Source organism: Paramisgurnus dabryanus, chromosome 19 (assembly GCF_030506205.2).
Source record: "Paramisgurnus dabryanus chromosome 19, PD_genome_1.1, whole genome shotgun sequence".
NCBI classification, from domain to species: Eukaryota; Metazoa; Chordata; class Actinopteri; order Cypriniformes; family Cobitidae; genus Paramisgurnus; species Paramisgurnus dabryanus.
The window spans coordinates 19,670,219-19,686,855 of record NC_133355.1 but is presented as its reverse complement, the minus strand read 5'-3'; the positions used below and the strand labels follow the sequence as shown (position 1 = coordinate 19,686,855).

At 36.3% G+C, this 16,637-nt stretch overlaps 1 protein-coding gene and 1 long non-coding RNA gene across 2 annotated transcripts in view; both read right to left on the bottom strand.

Moving 5' to 3' along the window:
• The window catches only part of csmd2 (CUB and Sushi multiple domains 2), a 364,270-nt gene that overhangs the window by 205,637 nt on the left and 141,996 nt on the right, over positions 1-16,637 (bottom strand). The gene's annotated exons all lie outside the window — the stretch shown is intronic.
• Positions 1,902-2,328, bottom strand: LOC135772734 (uncharacterized). Its single transcript, XR_010543239.1, has 2 exons — positions 2,271-2,328; positions 1,902-2,196 (listed from the first exon to the last, which is right to left on the bottom strand). It is a non-coding gene; the product is annotated as an uncharacterized lncRNA (long non-coding RNA).

Genomic DNA, 16,637 nt, shown 5'->3' with positions numbered 1-16,637 from the left:
CTGCTCGTGTGACATTAGATATAATCTTACTCATACACACCTAGTTGTTTAATTATGGAATGTGTATAAAAACTTTTGGATGTTAAAACAAAAATTAAGATCGAATAGCTTTTGTCATAAAAGTCACATGGCCGTTTCATTTTAAAACCCGCATGTTTAAATCAGAGGCGTTCTAAACTAGAAATGATGACAGAATTGCATTTGTTGTATAATAAACACATAGAGGTTGGGATCCACAGCGGACACAAAACCAGGAAATGGGGTCAAAATGTCTTAAACAATAAAAAGGTTCTTAACGCCATAAGAGCGCCTCAGCGTACGTTCTCTGGCAACTGTGGTTCGCGCATTCATGTGTTTTAATCAGAGACTTGATTAAAGAATTCCCTAAATCTAAAATTAAACCCTTATTTTGTCAGAGCGGCCTGAATTACATTTTATTGTGTAATAAACACATATTCCCAGTTGGTTTTAAGATGTCATTAATTTAAAACAAACCCCAGAAGATGATTTGAAAATGTCTTTAATCGTTTAAAAAAGTTTCTTAACGGTGTATATGAACACTCATCCGCGTATGTTCTCTATTGTAAACGCTGGTACACAATCTAATGGCGTGATCAGAATATTGTGCACGAAAAGATTAAGATTTTATTTATATTAAAATAAATACCCTTTAGTCTAAAGACTATAGTATTGTTGGGACCCCGGTGATTTTGACACCGTTCATCGCTATACACATACTGAATATTTCATTAAATAATTTGTTACAACCAAATGCTTTATTTTTGTCAGCGTGCTATTACATTTTTACCACTACAGTTTTAAAAAGACCCTAGTTTACAACCCGCCACCTGCTGTGAACAGCCATCATCTCACACACACTGTTATAAGACCAGCATCAGAAACAGAAAAATATCTGATCAGTAAATATAGCTTATAGTTAAATAGATAATAGTACATTTAAGTTTAACCAGTTACAACTAAAATATTTTATTCTTGCGTGACTTTAAAGAAGTCTATTGACAAAACAAACGTATATATCAAGTTGTATTTATAAGATAGACGCAGTCATTTGTCCTAAAATCTAAAATAATAATTTATTTTTGTCAGAGCAGACAATATAAGACTCTTTGTATAATATACACATATTCACACATGTTTTAAGAAGCGTTTAATTAAAAATAAAACCCCTAAATGAGTTGAAGACGTCTTAAAAACATTTTAAAAAGTTTATTAACGGCATACATAAGTTCTCTGTCACTATCGGTGCACGTATACATATGTCTTAATCAGAGCCTTGGTTAAAGAATCCCCTAAAATCTAAAATAAACCCACTATTTTGCCATAGTGTACAGAATTACATTTTATTAAGGTTAATTTAAAACGGTATATATGAACACACACCCTGCGCTTTGTCAGGCACCGCCGGATCTTTAATACGCGTGAAACTATAGATCAGGTTATGAAAAGATTCACGGAGTTCCTGAAACCGTTTAAAATTTTATTTAGTTTAGACTATCGTCTAAATATTGTAGTATTGATGGCGCCGAAGTATATGGCTCAGGTCATTGCTTAAACTATACACGTATACGGAATATTTAATTAAATAACTTGTGATGTTACAAACAAAAGTTTTAATCGTAGCATTGTTCATGATTTGTCTAAATCTAAAATAAACATTTACTTTTTTGATACCGTAATGGGTAATTATTTTACCAACGTTGAGTTTTAGAAATCTTTAGTCGCTTTACAACACGTACCCCTGTGAAAGAATGCAGGGCTTGTGAATAAGGATGGAGGAAGTGTGATATCTGACATCAAATGCCAAAACACAAGCTGTCACACGAGCCGTCATTAAACATAACAGCATACGCTTGACATAAAACACACACAGTCAATTGATCTAAAATCTAAAATAATAATTTATTTTTGTCAGAGCAGACAATATAAGACTCATTGTATAATATACACATTTTCACACATGTTTTAAGAAGCCTTTAATTAAAAATAAACCCTAAAATGCGGTGAAAACGTTTTAAACAAGCTCTGTGGACAAATCAAACTAGGTATCCAGTATCCGAAATGTTTTAAATCCAATTTGCCACAAAATGTTTAAAATGTCCCCAGACAAATCCAAAAAGTCTCTGATTTTAATCTTTTTTAAAGATACGTCCAAAGCGTTGTGGTCTGTATCCTAACCTGTAAACAGATAAAAACAAGTTATTAGGACAAATATCTAAATAAAACAATTTTCTTATGCAAGATAAACGTACCGTGGAGATCCGCTATATATTTTGCAATAGTACACACAACGTTCGCTTTGCCTCTGATATCCAAACCTTTAAAACAGATAACACATGTTATTAGAAAATATTAAACCAGTTTGTTTAAATCTATTGTAACAGGATTAAATAAAAACACACCGGACAACACGATACAGTCGGCGTCTCTCCAAGATTTCCGTGTTACGCTGCTGATGGTTCTAGTCACGGTCTGACTTTTTTGTTCAGGCCACTCTTCTCCGCGATTTACCAGGAATAGTTAATACCAGTTTAGACAATTTCGCTGCAATACCAGAGATCGAATTTTTAGTTTTTAAATAAATCAGACAAAATACTGGAACGAACACTGCGAAACACATACATACCAATAGACTTGAGTATAACAGCTCTGCTCCATTCAAACTGATTCCGGGAGATCTCTTGTCGTTCCCCAATAAAGGTTCGGTCATAAACTTTCAAAGATTACATCACACGACCCCCCACACAAACACACCTTGACATAATATCAGCATCAGAAAACTTTGTGTCTGAACAGAAAATAGACTAGTTCAATAGAAAATATCGGCTTTAAGTTTAACCAGTTACAACTAAAATATTTTATTCTTGCGTGACTTTAAAGAAGTCTCTTTACAAAACAAACATATTATCAAGTTGTATTTTTAAGACACACGCAGTCAATTCCCCTAAACCTAAAATAATGCTTTATTTTTGTCAGAGCAGACAATATAAGACTCTTTGTATAATATACACATATTCACACATGTTTTAAGAAGCCTTTAATTAAAAATAAAACCCCAAAATGGGGTGAATACGTCTTAAAAACATTTAAAAGTTTATTAACGTCATATATAAGTTTCTCTGTCACCATCTGTGCACGTATACACATGTCTTAATCAGAGACTTGGTTAAAGACTCCCCTAAATCTAAAATAAAATCCTATTTTGCCATAGTGGACAGAATTACATTTATTAACATTTATTTTAAAATGGCAGATATGAACGCTCACCCGGTACTTTGTCAGGCACCGCCGGATCTTTAATACGCGTGAAACTATAGTGCAGGTTATGAAAAGATTCACGGAATTCCTGAACAGTTTAAAAATTTATTTAGTTTAGACTATCGTCTAAAGATTGTAGTATTGACGGCTCCGAAGGTAATGGCTCAGGTCATTGCTTAAACTATACCCGTATACGGAATATTTAATTAAATAACTTGTGATGTTACAATCAAAAGTTTTAATCAGAGACATGGTTAAACATTCCCCTAAATCTAAAATAAATTCCTATTTTGCCATAGTGGACAGAATTACATTTATTAACTTTATTTTAAATGACAGATATGAACAATCACCCGACGCTTTGTCAGACACCGCCGGATCTTTAATACGCGTGAAACTGTAGACCAGGTCATGAAAAGATTCCCGGACTTCGTGAACCGTTTAAAATTTTATTTAGTTCAGACTTTGTGTCTGATCAGAAACTATAGCTCGATAGAATACATCGGCTTTAAGCGTAGCCATGTACATCTAATATATATATATATATATATATATATGATTAGTGATTGCCTTTAAATAAACTTATGCTGTTGCAAAAGATTCAACAACACACCAGCGGTGTGACAGTCAGTATTGAGAAGCGCACGGGGCGAGCAAAGGAGGGAGGATGTTTGAGATCTGACATCAAATGTCAATAAACAGCAAATGTCGAAACACGAGCCGTCATTAAACATGACACCATACGCTTGACATAAAACACACTCAGGAAAAACAATCACTCTAAATGACCGGCAATAAAACCATTAAATACTTTCTGTCTAAAGTTGACAACTTGTACAGATTTTTGATTGATGGTCCCGCCCCCCTGTCAAAGGGGTCATAAAACACGACCTGTCAACGGGGTGGGGGAGGGGGTCATAAAAGTTTGACGAATGGTGTATCGTTACAACTACTAATATGGATTTTTTCCAGAAAACATATTGCATAAAATAGATTCAAGCACTTTCAATGACCTGTATCTATACATGTTCATTTTCAAAAACTTCCCAGGGCCTTGAATCCCCCCCAGAATCACAAACTTTCAAGGATTTGAAGGACCCGTGGGAACCCTGTTTTTAGGAATAATGTGAAATTAAGAAATCAATGCCACATTTGGCTAAACTGTTCCTGTTCTCACAAGTACAATCTCTATTGGAGTTTGATTGCAAACTCCAATGGCAAAGGTTGATTTTTGGATCTGTGGCGTTGCAAGGAGCTTGTCTCACACACAGTGGCAGCCTAATTGCAGATACTTAAGCAGATCAATCACTCGACTACTTTATATTCTGCTCAGGTCCAGCGGCTGAGCATGGGTCAGGGTGACTTTAAAGCTCTGAAGTTCCAGTATTTTAATGACTGGGAATCATAAGAGAAAGATGTGGGTACAGGAGTCTTCCCTCTGAAGTGACAAAACGAATCAGACTCCCATCCGCTGAGTCCAGAGCTGGGAATTAGAGCTCTGGAAAGCTAAGAGAAAAAGGAATGGGCAAAAGCTTTGACCTTCACATGTTTTAATCCTGCTGCCTATGGACCGCCATTAGGTTCACTTAGAGTCTCCCACATCTCTCCTGGTGAGTTTACTAGTCACCAATCACATTCATGGTTCTAAAGGAAAGATGAAAGGTCAAAAGAAGAAACAACTAAATGGAGAAAACATTTATTTTAAAGTCTGTTTGAGGGTTGACAGATTCTTTAGAAATGCATTTAATAGGGATGCACCGATACCACTTTTTTGGAATACGAGTACGAGTACTTGCATTTCAGTACTTGCCGATACCGATACCGAGTACTTAATAAAAACCATGATTTAAATTTACAGGTAACAGCTTTAGTCATATAATTTAACAAAAAAAACAAGGGACTAGTTTTCCAGTTTGTTGTAAACTCTGCCTCTTTGGACAACACAAGAGGCATTAACCCCTTACACGCCGCTCAAACATAGACATTTCTCAGACCGTGGTATCGATCCCTGGTATCGGGGGACTTTTAACGAGTACGAGTACTTTAGAAAATGTGGTATCGAGGCCAATACCTGATACCAGTACAGCAGTGGCACAGGAGTCTTGTGTAGGCAGCTTATTGACAACTTGCATTGTTAAATGTAGAATAACTAGTTAAGTGGTCAAAAAAATAAAGTAATTAATCCTAAAATTAACCCATTGTAATCGTCTCCAACCTTCTAAACACGACTTTGTTCTCAGGCAGAAGGGTGAACACATGTGTACCCAGACCACAATCACATTTGAGATTGACAGATTGAAAAACTGCTTGCCAGTTTTGCGAGCAATATGCATGAGATGATGAGCGAACAGACTGTGAGTGGTGTGTGCACGTGCTGAGACTGATGCTAAGACGAACATGCTTTACACATGGCCTGCATTAGTTCCTGATCATTTTTTTCTTTTTAAGAAATATTAAAACACAACATATGAAGAATAATCTTTAGGGTAAAGCAACGATATGATGAATTAAATAACACAGTGTTGCAGTAATGTCAGGCGGCATGTTTAAACTGAGCAAACAAAAATAAATCAAATAGGTTGGAGGAGAAAACATGGGCAGAGCCCCTGAAGAGCAGGGGGAGGAGTCTGAAAAGTTGAGGGAGAAACTGATTTCCATTGCACCATCATCAATTATTCATGAACTGCCCTTTGGCTCAACAACAGTCTTGTTAAATCTTGAGGAGGATTATCTTTCGTTCATTCTTTTTTTTCACACCTCACTTTCTTTTTACATAAAATACAATATAGATCCTGATTGAAAGAAATTGCCCTCTGGATGGAGCAGCCGTGGCCTCATTTCTCACTGCCCAATCATTTTCTCCGCCTGATGGTTAATTTCTGACCCTGTTCTGTTCATAAAACTTGGCACAGAAAGGTGTGCACAAGTATGCATTATTTATTAACATAACACTCACAATTGACATCAGAAGCACCGATAAACAGATAATTTTGAGGTTATCAGGTGATAGGATGCACTTGTTTGACTGATTAACAGAAGCATAATGATTTTCGTTTTCAAATATTTAAACACATTATAAATGTTAGAAATGTATTGCTAAAACATGCCACAAAGACTGTAAACGATGTATTACTAAATTGCAAAGATGTATCGGTAATCTTTTTTTTTTTTTTTACCTTTTTGAGTACAGGATTTTTAGGTGAGTGAGAATGCAGCCTATTTTTCCAAGATTTTCATAACTCTCTTCCTGCCATTGACGAGTAATCTCATTAATTAAAGATGGGGTGCATGATCTCTAAAAGCCAATGTTGACATTTGAAATCACCTAAACAAACACGCCCCTACCCCAATAGAATCTGAACCTTTTTTTGATAGACCCGCCTCACACATACACAACTGAGGCAACGATGTCGGTTAGTAGTCACAACCCTTACTGCTGATTGGCTACCAGTGTGATTTTCCCGAATTATTTAAAAGAACCGCCCCTCGATATTTTTAAAAAAATGCTCCCGAGAGGGAACGCCTGTTAAACGCGTGCACGAGACAGAGAGAGAGCGTGCAGGAGCTCAGTTCTTCTCTTGGCTCTGTTTACAAGTTTCTGTCGGCATGTTTACCGTGTCTGTGCGGTTCGTGACTTGTGCCAGGGCTAGCATCGCAAATCATAGCTTACATCAACTTTTACTAGCAGTGATTTTAAATGGATTTCTCAAATAGCATGACAAAATGTACCTTTCCGTAGAAACTTCGCGTAGGAAGCCCAACCTGTCCTTTTAGCTCACGCCAGCATGTGAAATAGTCTCCCATAAACATTCTGGTCTTGTTTCTTTATTTATAGTCCTTTCTCTTCTTGTCATACAATTCTTAGACACTTTTTCTCTTGCGACCCTCAGACATTTTGAAAAAAAAAACACAGTGAGAACGCGACCTTCAATGAATGGTTGAAACCGTAGCACAACACACATACACGTGAGAGTGCGCATGTGCAGAAAGCGAACGTAGAGGCGAGCACGTACGACGTTTATACGTCAACATATAATCAGAATGATTGACATCTGGGATGACCAATAACAGTGGTGATCCACCCGGAAAACGGAAATCTTCCACTATACCTTTAAGTGTTTTTCATCAACTACACACCGCCTTTAAAAGAAAACGCTTTCCTGCCAATGACGAATTTTTACGGAAATCTATATTTCTGCTGTTATCCACTAGGTAGCGCTCTTAACCAACTTATAAACCCTAAAGCAAGGCCAAAACAGTAAATACTATGTGTATGTTTTGAAGAAACCTGCCCATATTTGAATATATTGGAAGGCCTTAAACTTTTGTGAAAATCATAAAAAGTGCTGGCGCTGGCTGGCAACATTTTTTAAAACGCTCGTAGGTAAAGAGTTAACTTGGCGTTTTTCCATCATTCAAATTTGGTTGGATGGTTAATAACAAATTTGTTATGTGGTGTGACATTCTCATAACACACTTAATACCAGACTTTACAGGGACTTGCGGGAATTTTTGCACCTTGCTCTCTAGATATTTCCAGTGTCAATTGCCATTGTCAAATTAGTTTACGAATTGAATTTACGCCCCTCGGAAGAGAAGTCACCGGTCACCACTGATAACCACTCTATTCTTTCTTAAAGCCATGTCACAATACTTTTTTAAGATGTCAAATAAATCTTTGGTGTCCCCAGAGCACATATGTGAAGTTTTAGCTCAAAATACCATATAAATAAATTATTATAGCATGTTAAAATGTACACTTCGTAGGTAGTGCTTGTGTAGTGCAAAAATGTGCCGTTTTGATTGTGTCCTTTAAAATGCAAATGATCGGATGAAGTGCAAAAACTGATCACAATGATGGTGGTTTGTTGCAATTGAAACTCAATTGAGCTATGAATTATTTTCTCTCTCTCTCTCTCTCTCTCTCTCTCTCTCTCTCTCTCTCTCTCTCTCTCTCTCTGCACTAACTGGCAGTGCTGTCGTTGGACAGTGCAGATTAAGGGGTGGTATTATTATAATAAGAGCTCTTTATGACATCATAAGGAGAGCCAAATTTCAACAATCTAGTTTTTCATGTGCTTGTAGAGTTACTGGATTGATCTTTTTCACATTTTTTAGGTTGATAGAAGCACTGGCGACCCAACTCATGGGACTTAAACATGTGAAAAGTCAGATTTTCATGCCATGGCCCCTTTAAGAGATAGAAATATGGAAAGGTATGCTAATCCAAAAGAATGTTTTAATCGGATTGTATCTCATTTCAAGAATATATATTTATCTTTCAAAGAAAATATATAGTAATTTCTTTTAATCAATTATGTATTTTGAATAATGTAAAAACTATTGCTGTGGAAAATTTACAGAAATATAATAAAAACATTTATTGTCAATCTTTGTGGTTTATAAAATAACTCTGCAATAGTCAATAAATCCCCCTTTTATTTCACTTTTTAAGGCACCGAAATCTACAAGCATGCATACTGTAAGACCGGCTGTCATCTCAATGACCTGAACATCAATTTGGTATCAACAGAAACTTTATCTCTTTCTTTCTCTTTCTAATTGCTATGAGAACTACAATGACCTTCTTGTATTTATGCATTCACCTTTGTTAAGCCATGTTAAAATAATATAATTAATGAAAGATTACAAAACAATAAAGAATAACAGGTCTGCCTTTATCTACCCCACTGTAATCGTTTATTCCCCTGGATTCATAGTTAACTGGAGAAAAACAAATTAGTTTCCAAGGTCACTCTTGGATGCAGCTGCGTAATTGAGCCTTCCCAGAGGATCCATAAAAGAGGGCCATAAAAAGGATCCATTGCTATTTTACCATAGATAACGAAATCACAGCCGTGCTGCCACCATAGGGCTGTGTGTTATGTATGTGTGTGTGAGGGAATATTAATCTGTTTTATACATACATACTCAAATACAATTATTCAAAGTTAATGGCACAGCTTATTCATAAAGCGCACTATACATCATCATGGCTACGGTGTATATATAACGTATCTCTGCTGCCTATTATAGTATAGGGGTAGTGTAACTTTCAATACAACTTTGCCCTCTACTTCTACTGCTGATTTTCATTGGCCAATCACAACATACGGTCACAACTGATGCTGAAGAGAGGATTGTCACTTGGATTTTATATCCAGCACGTCATTTGAAAAACTAAGAGAAGATGCTAAATACATCAGCAAACCGATTGATCCATCAAAACCTGGCGGGTGACATTTAATTCAAATATTTTTTTTACAATATTATGTTTGCTTGTGCAGTTTGCTCTTGATTTAATATAGACACTGTCAAGAGTTTCGCCTTTAGACACTTAAGCCATTCATAATGTGAAAATGAATGTGCTGTGCGTTTCTTTTTGACTGATAGTTCTCCAAGCGAGCCTCATTCTATTTGCAGTGACGGATTGAATCGCAGGCATCAACCTTCAACTGGTTTACATGCAAAACAGATCACGTGGAACAGCATTATATAAATTTGCATTCAGGGACGCTTCGCCTTCTTCCATGATGCCGGTTAACTAGACAATATAAGCTGCATATGGGATTCAACTGGAAAAGCCTTCAGTGCATTATTATCCACATAACCGCATGACCGCAATGGTTTGAGATCTGCAGTGCAAATATACATTCTGACAATATTTCACCTTGAAAATATTGGAAGAAAATTACTGTCTTTATAGATTTAAACAGCCATGATAAACTATTTGAAACAGCACAAAAAGTATTTCATTAAACCCTCAATCCAATCATTGCAATATTTTTTGTGCAAACAAATTTCTATATAAAGTAGATTCATTCTATATTATAATACTGTATGTACTTTATGTACATTATAGATTAACTTTTGTACATTTTTGCAATTTGATACATAATTTAAATCAAGTATTAAAACATACACATTCCTTTTTTAATTACACAAATTCTACATATTAAATACATATTGTGCCTTTAATAGAGCATTGGAGAGTGGCTTGCATCCAGAGGTGCAGTCGTCAAGTGAACTACAGTATAAGCATTTTAAAGAGCAGATTACGGTGTCTGGGTAGTGGAGTGGTACTGTACTATCCCCGCAAGTATGGCAGATAATCTGCTGCATCCTTCTCAACCAATTACTCAGAACCAGCCTGGAAGCGGAAAAATGTTGAAAATAACACCTGAAACTTCAGTTAATCCACACAACATTCTCATTCTGAACTAAAGACTCATAAATCCATCTTTTGCTTAGAGAAAACACTACACACAATACTAAAGCAAAACTTATTTTGCTTCTACATTAACAACTTGTTTGGTTGGTTTATAGTATACTGTAGCCTATTACTCTATTAATATTTTCCCAGATGCAAACTCTCAGGGGTGGTTTCCCGGACAGAGATTATCTTAAACTAGGACTAGGCCTTAGTTTAATTGGAAATATAACTTGTTTTAACAATCATGCCTTACTAAAAACATTACTGGTGTGCATTTTGAGGCAAAACAAAGGGTACTGATGTATGTTAAGATATGTCATGGCAAGTTGTTTTCATTTTGGACAGTTCAACTTCTTACATTTATTTTAGTCTAGGACTAGTCTAATCACTGTTCGGGAAACCGCCCCCTAAATGTTTAACAATTTGCACATGTGCAGCCAATGACAATGTATTTTACCATGTCAGCACACGGTTTCCAACCAATAAATCAAGGTCACTCGAGGATGAATATAAATATTGAAATCAGAGAAGAAGTTTCAAGATCATGTTAATGGTAAACTTCAATTTAGGCAGCAAGCAATCTAAAACTTTTCTATTAGAATTGGGACTTTCCTTGCCCCGAAACCTAAACTTTCAAACAAACTTTTATGTAAAAAATTGAGTTCAGGCAGAAATTTCGGATTATGGCAGTCTGGCTCAGAATTCCAACACAGCCTGAATGTGAACAGTGGTCTGTGAAGATCAGTTAAGTTCATACCACCAGAATCGGTAAACCACTTCTTCCTCTCCTTGTGCACACGAGCATTCACCTCATTCTACTAAAATAATTTGTCTAAGGAGACTGCACTGTTGTCGTGATTCAATGTCTTACTAATGATGGGCGCAACTGAAAACTTTGTTTATTAAAGGGCATGTCCAAAAAAAAAGGGCATGTCCGTATTTGTAATTCGACAGCCAGATCAGCTCAACTCACATCTAGATGGGTAGTAGGTAGGGGTGTAACGGTACGTGTATTCGTACTGGACTGTTTTGGTACAGGGCTTTCGGCACGGTGCATCAAATGGCTGAAATTTGTGTATGGAACATAGGTCAATATTTGTGTTTCCAAACGAAGATATAAAGTGGCGTTCAGCGCAAGTTTTCTGTCAAACATATAACATAATTCGTCCCACAAAAAGATTTTTATTTACTTAGTTGTATATTGATTATTGATGTAAACGTTTACGGGGCCACTTATGTGAGGCGTCTAAAAACGTGTGTTAAACGCATGTTACGCCGGATTTCCACCGACTGCGGAGCGGCTGCAGATCTGCTCCGCTGCGTTACGGCTCCGCACTCCGCCGTCCGCCAATACCCACCAGTTCCGTATTGGTTGCAGAGCGGCTGCGTGCTGAAGTGATGAGGACCCATGAGGTCTCGCAAATTCACGTGATGATCGCGCGATACCTAGTTCTGTCTCCGCCAATTATGACTTGAATTATGATGTTTTTACAAACCAGCCCAGATCACAACACGAGATCTCGCGTAGACAGAGCAGTACATCAAATCCATCCAAAATTCAAAATAAGAAAGCTGCTAAAACCATTTATTTATGCTCTATCATTAATGTATTTATTATACCATATACTTTACCATTTAACTCCCCCTGGCTCTGTTCTTGTCTATTATTTGTTGTTTCTATATTAATAACTTTATTAAATCTTTGCAATACAAACATTACAAAGGGAAAAAACACGAGATCTCGTGAATTCAGGTATGATCACGCGATAAAGTCATGGCTCCGTCCTGCGGAGCTGTCCGGCATCCGTCAAAAATAGAAGCTCTGCGTATTTGTGCCGGAGGGCTGCGGATGGCCGGAGCTGTGATGGATTCAGAGCGCAGTCAGTGGAAATACACACATTGACTTGAATGGAAACCGACTGACTCCGCCGCCGTTCCGCAGCGGATCCGCAGCCTTTCCGCAGTCGGTGGAAATTGGGGGTTAACGCTCTGTTTTGTTCTTTCAAAAGTGCGTGAGAGGTTGCGAGTCTTTCGTTGCTACGAAATTATGAGCCGCGCTTTTTGTGACAGTGAGAATAACAGAATGCGTGATCAGATTTTTCATCTGCACCTCACGTGAATCATATCATTGTCACAATGCGATCAGTTAATCTGGTCGGGACAGAGAAGAACTGTAACCCGGGCTTACTTAGCTGTTACTCAGCTGTGGAGGGGTTCATTAGTTTAAGTCACAGCTTAAATTGGCGACACAAGCAAAGATTAGGAGAAATGTGCAAAAGATAAAAGATGGCTATGTATGCAACTCACTCATCTCAATATGAGTGTATAATAAGTGTATCATCATGTTGCTTGCTATGCAGTTACACATAGAGCAGTAATATTATTTGTATACAGAGATGGTACATAACCAATTCAATACTGTGACTTAAAAAAAATCCAAAATAAATCAAAACAGAAAAAAATGTTGGTGGCAAACTTGTAGGCTAATAGTTCATAAATGTATTCAGGAATTGAATTTGTTAGTTTAGTGCAATGTTTAAGTAGAAAAAGTTTCAAAGAAAGAGAAGATTTACCTACTGTCATAAAATAATGTAAAAAAGTATGTTATTTAGTGGAGAACTTTGCAGCAGTATTTTATTTATTATTCTTTTTTATTTTATATATATTTTATTTATTATTTTTGAATAAAAAGTGTTTAAAAAAGTGTAAACCAATTAAAAAAAAAGTTTATAGTAAAAAACAACCTGCAGTTTAATGTTTGCATTTTTCCCTTACGGTACTGAAAATGAACCGAACTGCGGCACCAAAACCGAGGCACCGAACCGTGATTTTTGCGTACACCCCTAGTAGTAGGTGGCTATGAGCATGATGATGTAAGCCAAAAATAACATTTACATACACACGTGTATCCAAAGTAACTTACAGTAGCTATACAGTTAATTAGTTGCTTATGCAATACTTTGATTGCGTTACAGAAGCACTATTTTCAGATGCATACAAAAGCCAGGTATAGTAGTCACATATACGTCTGGGAATAAAGGATAGTAAGAAAATTGTTTTAGATTAAATACAACAATGTGGAAAGCTTTATTTTGCTCACCATGGCAAAAACCATATCAGAGTAAATGCAGTGCTATCAAAAGGTAGAATAACATTATCTGACATCAATGTGCCTACTGCTACCTGACCTGTGTGTAATCAAGATGCCACTGACTATTCTTTAAAGAAATATGCATCTTACTAATCTTAAATCTTTTGCTCTCAAAGATAAAGATAGCCCCTGCGTTAGCATCCTCTGATCCAGCCTCAAATCGAAGCAACTGGTTTGTTTGCACACCTCTGCGTGCGAAAGCGAGGAAGTTGCTACCGAACTTGCTCAGAGCTTGAAACACAAGGCTTGCCTCCTGCCCACCTAAAGATTGACATTTATGCTGTTTATGAGTCGTAATTTCAATGTTTAGCACGTTAGGTATTAGAGTAAGCGATTCTGCTCTGTCGCCTCTCCGTGATGTCCCAGCATTATGAAGATGAATCCTAAAGGATGGATTGTGGGGGTTGGGGAAGTCTGATAGAACTATCAGCGAAAGAGCAGCTGAACAGACCGGCTTTATGAGAGTTTTCCCCCGCCTTCCCGAAGCTCCCGGCACGCAGGGCCCGATGATAAACGAGAAAGCCGACACGCAAATGTCAACAGTGAACCTGAGACTGAGTTGTCAGAGTAAGCCAAATAAATAGAGGAGGGATGGAGAGACATTAACCTGCTGTTTACAGGAAGAAGGGCTTGTCCAGACAATGCTAATGCACCATGAATCCATACATCAACATCCTGTAAGTCATCAATCTTCGACCAAAAAAAAAACTTCACTGAACAGTAAAGGTGAATCACGGAACGTGAACCACTCAGAATAAGAATTGTTTCAATATTGTCTGTATGCATAATGTGGGTACCCTTGTGAAAGTAGTTTCTCTGTGCCAGCCGATTGTTATGATGTGTATCGCGACGGAAAGATTATTAGATCTTCTGTCTTCTGTCGTGATACTCGTTCGCATCCAAAAAGGGAATCTGGTATATTAGCATATATTCAGCACAGAAATATGAGCTGATTAGCATCTGCCCCTAGAGTGAGTCAGAGGTCTGTTGAAATGCTCGGTTAATATGAATCTAAATTATGCTAGATACTTAACAACACATTACATCAGTTTTAACAAAGAAGAGATTAAAGGTAAAGGATGTAACTTCTGTGACATTAGGAGCGCTAAATATAGTAACAAAATGCCCAACTGAATTTTGATGATGGTTCAATTTGGGTAATGACAGTTAGTGCTGGTGGACAACTGGGTGGGACACATCAGTTACAGTGAGGGTAAAGAGAAGAGACTGGCCTAAATCTGCAAAGTGCAATGATATTTATTAACCTTCTGGGGTCCTTAAGTTTATGTATGTAAGAAGGAACTACAAGAAATAACATACAGTATAAACAAATATAGTCAAGGAACATTTTGGTTACACAGACGTATATATAACCTATAAACAACCTATATACAGGTGCTGGTCGTATAATTAGAATATCATGAAAAAGTTGATTTATTTCACTAATTCCATTCAAAAAGTGAAACTAGTATGTTATATTCATTCATTACACACAGACTGTTATATTTCAAATGTTTATTTCTTTTAATTTTGATGATTATAACTGACAACTAAGGAAAATACCAAATTCAGTATCTCAGAAAATTTGAATATTGTGAAAAGGTTAATCAGCTAATTAACTGCAAAGGCCTTTAAATGGTCTCTCAGTCTAGTTCTGCAGGCTATACAATCATGAGGAAGACTGCTCCCTTGACAGTTGTCCAAAAAACGACCATTGACACCTTGCACAAGGAGGGCAAAACACAAAAGGTCATTGCAAAAGAGGCTGGCTGTTCACAGAGCTCTGTGTCCAAGCACATTAATAGAGAGGCAAAGGGAAGGAAAAGATGTGGTAGAAAAAAGTGTACTATAGGGATAACCGCACCCTGAAGAGGATTGTCAAATAAAACCCATTCAAAAATGTGATCTCCGCTCATTTCCCCTCCTTCTTGTAATACAGTTTATACGGTTGTTTGTCTGACAATAATTTGCTAAGTTATAGTTAATTTTGAGATGTAGTTCTGAAAGGACTTCACTGATAGAGAGAGAACAAAATGTGCATGATGATTATTTTCTTAGGAGTGGACACAATAAAAACAAATATAAATCTGTATGTCCTAAATCAGTAATGTAATTTTAGTCTCTTTGCGCAATGATTAAACAAATAAAGGGATTGTGGCGCCCACGCCGTGGTTGGTCCCTGAGTCTTAACATTTTTGGTATTTTTTCTTCAGGAAGAAAGAATATCACAATATGTATAGGGGTATATGTTCGTGTCTCTCCATTGGTAGCACTATACTAAATTAGCAATACACAGGACTTTGGTTTAATTCCAAGGAATGCACATCCAGGACTGATAATAATGTAGGCATGAAATGCAATGTAAGTCACTTTGGAAAAAAGCACCCAGCAAATGCATAAATGTAAATTTTGAGTAAATTATCATACAGATGACACTTATGGAGGACCACAAGAGTCATGCAAAATGTAATAAAGAACTTCAATATTTAATAACTACTTGGACAAAAAAAATAGCAATTAATAGATTTGTTTAAAAATTCATGAATTAATCTATAAATAAATAGACAAAGTTACAAAAAAATCATTAAAATACATTTTGAAATTCTATTATTTAATTAAGAATATATAAATGCAATTTAAAATGATGAACTTATTGAGTGTTTTATGTTGTTTCTGTAAATTGTTGTATTACTTTGAACTATTTATTAATGGATTAATATTTCATTTCTACGTCATTTATATAATCTCACTTTTTATTGCCTAATAAAATGTTCTATAATGATTTTTTTTGTAACTTTGTCTATTTATTTATAGATTAATTAATGAATTTTTTAAAAAATCTATTAATTGCTATTTTTATTGTCCAGGTAGTTATTAAATATTAAAGTTCTTTATTACATTTTGCATGACTCTTGTGGTCCTCCATAGACACTTACTAAAACACATGGACAAAGCCCCAAAACTCTTTTTATTAAAAAAAATAAATAAACAAAAATA